The sequence below is a fragment of the Anser cygnoides genome, chromosome 1 (assembly GCF_040182565.1).
Source record: "Anser cygnoides isolate HZ-2024a breed goose chromosome 1, Taihu_goose_T2T_genome, whole genome shotgun sequence".
In the NCBI taxonomy this organism is placed as follows: Eukaryota; Metazoa; Chordata; class Aves; order Anseriformes; family Anatidae; genus Anser; species Anser cygnoides.
In genome coordinates this window covers 44837505-44845164 of record NC_089873.1, presented here as the reverse complement: position 1 = coordinate 44845164, position 7660 = coordinate 44837505, and the positions used below count along the sequence as shown (strand labels likewise).

At 41.6% G+C, this 7660-nt stretch overlaps 1 protein-coding gene across 2 annotated transcripts in view; it reads left to right on the top strand.

The window, feature by feature from the left end:
* The first annotated feature begins 250 nt into the window (after positions 1 to 250).
* ATF7IP (activating transcription factor 7 interacting protein) overlaps positions 251 to 7660 on the top strand; it is a 108122-nt gene continuing 100712 nt past the window's right edge. The window contains exon 1 of one of the 2 annotated variants that reach the window (XM_048078881.2): positions 251 to 434. The gene's annotated coding sequence lies outside the window, so the exon portion shown is untranslated. Of the gene's footprint in view, positions 435 to 563; positions 787 to 7660 lie in introns of those variants that run through there. The other variant, XM_048078883.2, reaches the window with a different exon arrangement.

Below are 7660 nucleotides of genomic sequence, written 5' to 3'. Positions count from 1 at the left end.
GTGGGCTGCCCCTGGTGCCCGCCGCCAGGCCCCGCGACAGCGCCCCCTGGCAGCGGCGTCTGCGGGGCGCCCGCGGGCCCCTGCGCGTTACCGCCGATAACCGCCCGCCGAGGGGCGGAGCCACGCGCTCATTTAAATACCGCCGGGGCTCATTTGCATGCCGCCAAGATGGCCGGCCCGGCGATTGGCCGGCTCCGAGGCAGCCCTCGCTGCCGGCCCCCGTGCCCGCGGAGGGGGCGGGGCCTGCGGGGAGAGGGGAGGGGACACGGGCCTCATTTGCATAACGGCCCGGCGCGTGCGACGGGGGGAGGCGGTGTCGGTGCCCGGAGCGGGTTCCGATTTTGAATCTACGGCGGCAGCGGCGGAGCAGGCGGCAGCGGCGTTGGCGGCCGAACGCTGAGGCAGGGGGACTGCCGCGGAACGCAGCGGCACAGGTACTGCGCGGCCCCGGCGGGCGGCGGGGCGCGTTCTCGCGGCGGCCGGGCAGCGGCAGCACTTTGCGCGGAACGCTGCCCCGCGCTGTGGTGGCGGCGGCCGCGGCAGTGCGCATGCTCCGGGGCTGCAGGTCTGCACAGGCGCCGCGCGGCGCAGCCGCTCGCCAGCGCAGCGCAGCTCCGCGCATACTGCATGGGAGCACGTGACGCGGCTCCAGTGCAGGCGGCGGCGCGCATGCGCGTTGCTGTTTTCGCCCCGAGGTGGCAGCAGGTGGGGAGCGTGGCGCGGGGGCGCGCCTGCCGCTCTCCCCTGCGCGTCGGGGGCTCCCGCGGCGGCCGCCGCGGCTCGCAGGTAGGTCTGGCGTGGGGCAGGGCGAGCGTGGGGCGCTGCGCCCGGCCGTGAGGTGCGGAGAGCTGGGCGACACCCGGCCGGAGCCCGAGCGCTGTCTGGCGCGTGCCTTGGCGAAGCACGGCGAGGTGAGGTGAGGTGAGGTAGGGGTGCTGTGGTGCGCCCGCACCAGGCAAGCGTCGGGGTGGGATGGCAGCACGCCCTGCGCCTCGAAAGCACCTCCCGGCTCCCTGTGGGAATGGGGAGCGGCCGCCTGCACCTACCGAAAGGCCTCGAAAGACATCACTGGCGTCAACGCTGAGCGCTGCGGTGGGCGGGCAGTGGAAACAGCCAAGAGAAAAACGCATCCGGTGTTACTGCGTGCAGTGTGCGCGGGTGGGATTTCAGTTGGACGTTCCTGGAGCAAATGGGCTTGCTCGTTTTCTGGAAATACACGTGTTTCAGTGAGGAAATTTTAAAAAACAGGCCCAATTGTGCGTAAGTTATTTATGTCATATCCTCAGTGAACTTGGCCAGAGTTACTACTTAAGGCCGCCATGCAGGCCCGCATCAAACAAAATGGTGGAAGCGTAAATAGTATACTGATGTAAAGAACGCACACGTGAACTTCTAACTTTCTTTGAACTTAAGTGTTTAGAATATTGAAACTGTATTGATAGTTAGTCACTACTGTGGCATTGGGGTCTGTTTGAGGTACAGTATTCTTGATTGCTTAATCCTTGACAAATATCCAATGGAAATGCCTCCATTAGAATATTTTGTTACATAGTAGTAATGGTGAAACAACTATAACATAACGATCACGCTGACGTAACAATATCACAGATAGGCTTGTTGGATGGAAAAATTGGATGGAATTGCTGATGGGGAAAAATATTCTGTTAAAATGAAGAGGTGAGATGCACGTTGCACAGCTCAAATGTTTTAGGCAAAAATTGTTGAGCTTAAAACGGCAGCTTTCATGCAGTCATACAAAAATAACACTTGCACATTTGGATGTCTTATTTAACATGGTGTCCGAATGGCAGAAATAAGAGTATGTTAGTACATATTATACTTGGTCAATATCCCTGATTGTACAAATAAATGCAGTATTATTATTAATAAATTTATTGGGATTTGCATCTGCAAGATCACAGCCAGTGTGCTTCTACAATATTTTCTTTTAAGTTTGAATATATTTGGGGATATTAGTTGTTACACCAGTTTCTTCTAGTTAAAATTATCACAGTTACAAATATATATATATATATATATATAATACAGAGAATGTATTTAATGTCCATTTAAATCTGAAATTTAAAAGTTAAATATGAACTTGATACAGAGGTAAACTTATAAGAATGTAAGAAATATGTAAGGCTTTATGATTGGGTATTGTTTTGTGCAGTCCCAGGGGAAGGCATGAAAGAGGATATTGCCTTGAACATTAAGAATTCTTTGGAGGAGGAAAAATACACAGAGAACTGCTATTTGATATGTGATCATGGATAGGCAATTTCTCAGTTTTCAAATCAGTGAAATGGGGCTAATGGTGATTGTCAGGACCATCATAAAATGAAATCACTAATGCTTTCATGTGGACTTGTGCAATTCATGAATCATGGCAATTAAACCCACTATTTATTCCTCAAGATTGGCGGTTATGTTACTATTTTATATGCTTCAGAAGCATCAAATTAAATTCTTATGTACATGTAATCCAGAAAAGAATGGTATTGCATATTTTGGATAGCAGTAAATTTTTAGTTACACAACAAATAATTAAAATACAGAAAATTTTGTTACTGTTTATAAGTAACTGCTCACTGTGTGTTCTTTCTCAAAAAATATCAAGAGATCTTTATGTTCTCTTAATTATATTTTCAGTTTAGCAGACTTATTACCTTGCTTAGAGTAAAAGTATTTTCATCAGTTGCAACCTTGCCACCAAGTGTAGCAGTGCTTAACTGATGCTTCTGATAATGTAGCACAGTTCTGTGTTTTGCTGTATGAATTCATTTGACAGGACTATCTTGGATGTTGTATAGGCTTGAAACTGGTTGTGCTTAACACCTGTTTCATAGTAGGATACACTACTTACATAGATCAATTAAAACAGACATTTTTATGCTGTTATTGAGGGACCTCTTACATCTCATTTCCCATCCGTTATGAAGTCTGTTTTCAGTAAGACGCTAATCCCAATAGACATTCATACATGCCATATTTTGTTGAAACCTCCTGCTTTAGCTTGCGTTGTTATGCCCATTTCACATATGTAGAAGCTCAGCATCAATTACAGTATGTTATTTTTCCTGTAAAGGGTCCATTGTTATGCTTCCAGAATTTGGGATGCAAGGACAGGAAACAGTCTCCTATAGACAAATGCATACCCCCTCCCCCCACCAGGGAAGGTGATTTTTCTAGCTAAGAGCCTGAACAACCTAAGAATAAAAATAATTTAATTCTAAATACTGATTTTTGCAGAATCTCTATGAAACAAACAGTTTAAAATGTTAAATCATTTTTAAAATCCTGTTTTAGTAAGCGATTTTAATTGGTAACTAAATCATAATTTTCAGTGTGCTTGATTATGATTTTTGGAAGAAGACATTTTTTGGTAACAAATAGAAGATATTTCCAAGGTGAAAAATAATTAATTAAACCTGATGTTATATTTTCCTTCCAAAATAAGAAAACATAAATTTCCCCAAATCTAGAATTTTTATAATAGCAAAAATATTAATGGGGTTACTGTGCTTTTATTACTTTTTATTACTGTGCTTACTGTCAGGAATTTTATTTATGCCAAAAATCTCTTAGTTATGAAATGTGGACAGTAAGACCAGAAGATATTTGATTAGTATGTTGGTGTTAGTTTGTAACAATGTATCTTTTCCTAGTTGCTCTCCGCTTAGTGTTTTTCTATATTGTGTGCTAGTCATGTTTATATCGTGAGGTCATTTCCACAATGAATTCAGTGATAGAGATGTGAATCACAATTTTTCTAAGAGATAATAGCTGAGGAAAATGAGTTGCAAATTTTACAACCGTTAAGGTTTGTGAATTTTATTTTTTTTTCTTTTCCCCAATATATTTTATATGTTTCTCTTAAATGTAGTGAAATCTAAGATTGTTAATGTTTCTCAGTTACAACTGTGCTTGGACTATTTTATTACTCCTATTCAGTATGTGATGTTACTGTGAGAGACTTACCTACACATACACAGCAACTGATAACTGCCCAACACAAATGATGTGTTCAGAATGTATGTTTGTAAGTCAGGAATTTTAGTTATATTTGGTGCGCTATATCCTGTAGCATATGAAAAAATGCTCTCTTGTTTCTATCATACCTCAGGAAACAACGTTTATCAAGCTCCAGTGGCTTACCTTACTGTCCATCTGGTATTTGGATAGGGTAGTGGTGGTTTTTCTTTTTCTTTTTTAATTTTGATTTACTTATTTTTTGACAGCTCATTAAGAAGCAGAGAGATAGGTTCTTCTCTAAAGCAATCTCTGTATACAAGTGGTTCTTGTTAAATTGGACAGTTATGGAGTGTCTTAATCTCTGCATAAAGTTCAGAAGAGAATTGTGTAATACATCATATTTAAAATTCCTTCAGCTCCATCCTTGCTTTGGATGTTAAAGCCTGGTGGCTGATTGCAAAGAAAGTAACTGTACAGTATTTTAGCTTTGAGTTTTTCAGTCAGGACTATCTGGAGCGTGTATTTTTGTCACCCTTTGAGTTCTGAGTATCTTTTCAAAATACAAATTTTCTGTAATATTCTGGAATCTTAATTCTCATTCTTACAGAGAGATTTTATTTTGTGAGTATAGTGTGTTCAGGTGTCGTACCTTTCTTGTTTTTTCCTTTCTTCCCCTTTCAGCAGCAATGGGAATCAGGAAATCCTCGATTTTGTATAGGATGTTTTAGGTTTCTGGAAGCATCTTATTATTCAAGCTCATTTTTAATCTACAGATCAAATAATAAAACTGAGTGTCATGAATTTTAGAGATCCAGTTTCTGTATTGGTACTTGTATCTACAGAATGCATTAATAATTTATCTTAGAATGGGTCTAGTTTTGTTTTTACTTCTGTTGCATATTCTGGCTCTAGTTAATGTAGTTTTTATTTCTGATTGCTACTAATGGTCTGTTTTGACTATTTGTGTACATACAGTAAAACTATAAAATCCCAAAATGGACAGTAGAATTGCAGTTACACTGGAGTTTTATATGGCTTTATTTACGTTTTCATCTGAGGTTACGTTCGACACTAAAACCAGAATGCTGTTAGTGAAAAACGAATGCTTGCATGAAATTTTTTTAAGTGCATAAAGGCTATTAAACACTACTTGAGCTGTGCCACTAATAAAATATGTATTTAACAAATATGTGTTTCTTAAGCAAAAAAAATTGCAAAAAGTACATGACAAAACATGTTTTAATTGTCACAGCCCGCAGGCTTTAGCAGAAACCTGCTCACTTCTAGTATGGTAGCCCAACTTTGTGTGATCATTGTCTGTTGATTGATCTGTCCTCAAAAATTCTTGAAAGACTTGATTGTTGTCAATAAACCTGACAGTAGTAGGTTTCCAAGATAATTAATTCCAGCTAATTTGTGAAAATAAGCAGTTGGGGTGAGGAGAAATTACCACTATCCCCAGTGATGTAAAAGGCATGGAGAACCTCACAGGAACACGTTGTTTTGGGGTGATAAGTAGCTGGTCAGCCAGAACATAGGTACTGTCTGTTAAAGCAGTATGGAGGCTGTTGCATTAGCATACAACTTCAGGCTGTATGGTGCAGATGCTTGCCTGGTGCGGTAAGGCACTAATAATAACCTGGGGTTACTCTGATAAAAAGTAACAAGATAGTGTTTACAAATTTGCAGGAAACGTGGTTTTGTTTTTTTCTGTTGCGTGCTCATTATCTTGTTTAGTATTACTGACATATACTTTAAAAAACTGCCCATGTTTGTAACAGCAGGTCACTTCTCTTCCCCCCCGCCTTTTTTTAGTAAGGATTCCTTGGTGTTGTAGCTAAAGGCGTAATAGTAACTATGTGGTATTAAATAAATGCCTGATCCTCAGTTGTTTGAAAGCTTTCATCATGTCATTGTGGAGCAATTCAGAATACTGTGTATACATATGTGTTCATATAAATGCCCTTGATGTTCCTTTGTGATTTACAAGCAACTTAAACAACATTTAAAAAAATAAACACCCACTAGCTTTGCCCTTTACGATGTTTGATTTTGAGATGTGTATGTTATAAATGTCTAAAAACTGTACTGATGAGTATCAGCTCTTATTTCTTCCAGGAATAAACATCAAATCACAGGAGGTCTTAAGAATTATTCTGCAGACAGCCATCTAATTTACTTAATAACTTTATTTATTATGATACTTAGGTGTACCAGTACAGTTTACTTCTTATGTTTAACCTTATGTTTTTAATACAGAAAAAGGTTTTCTCTTCTAGAGAAAACTCACATACTTAATGCAGAGGTATATGAATGACATGAACAGAAGTATTTCATCTAGCTGTTAAAATAACCAGTATATTTGTAATGCTGTCATTTTGTGCCGTCCTTTGCGTTATCCTCAATTTCACAATACCATAAAGAAGCAATATGCTTAATAATAACAAAAAAAAGACACCTGCCGTGACAGGAAATTTCTTCCACAGTTGTCTCCAACCTATTAAGAAACAGTGTGGTCAGCAGGGCTAGGGAAGTAATTGTCCCCTTTTACGCGGCTCTGGTGAGGCCACACCTCGAGTACTGTGTTCAGTTTTGGGCCCCTCACTACAAGGAGGACATGGAGGTGCTCAAGCGAGTCCAGAGAAGGGCGACCAAGCTGGTGAGGGGTCTGGAGAACAAGTCTTACGAGGAGCGGCTGAGGGAGCTGGGCTTGTTCAGCCTGGAGAAGAGGAGGCTCAGGGGCGACCTTATCGCTCTCTACAGTTACCTTAAAGGAAACTGTAGCGAGGTGGGGGTCGGTCTGTTCTCCCAGGTGCCTGGTGACAGGATGAGGGGGAATGGGCTAAAGTTGCGCCAGGGGAGGTTTAGGTTGGATATTAGGAAGAACTTCTTTACTGAAAGGGTTGTTAGGCATTGGAATGGGCTGCCCAGGGAGGTGGTTGAGTCGCCATCCCTGGAGGTCTTTAAAAGATGTTTAGATGATATGGTTTAGTGGAGGACTTGTTAGTGTTAGGTCAGAGGTTGGACTGGGTCATCTTAGAGGTCTCTTCCAACTTGAATGATTCTGTGATTCTATTGCAGTTTCCACAAGGCACTTTTGCATAAACATTGCGCACTAATATTTTTTAAAAAACATTTCAAAGTGTTTTTAGAAAACTAGCACATTGGCATACACACTTGCTGACTATGTTAAGTGTTTCCTTCATTGGTCCTACCATCAAGTGGTTTGGACTTGCAGGAAGAACTTGGATGTTGTGCAAACTTTGACTTTTCCTGACTCTAGTGTTCCTTGTCTTATGGTCGTCATGGATTTCCACCCCCACCCCCCTCCCCCCCATACAGTAGTTAAAGTAACTTTAATCTACCAAGTTCTTGCAGTTCTCTGTGATTTTCTTCTTGTGTTAGTCTACTTGACTGTGTAAATACAGGCATAAGGGAGGGTTTTAGTAGATGGTCCACTGAAACTTTAAATCAGATGCGTACTTCATTAAGTGGAGGAATTGTTTTGTTCACTTAATAAAGATACTACTCGAAAGAGGGTAAATAATATGGATGAGGTGTATTTTGTGCCCAGAGAAGTGTGGATGATGTGTAGTAGACTGATCTTTAGATCTACAACTTCAGCAAAATAAATGGTTTTGTGCTTTGGCTTCTTTTCGCTGACATTATAATGTGAAAACTTAAA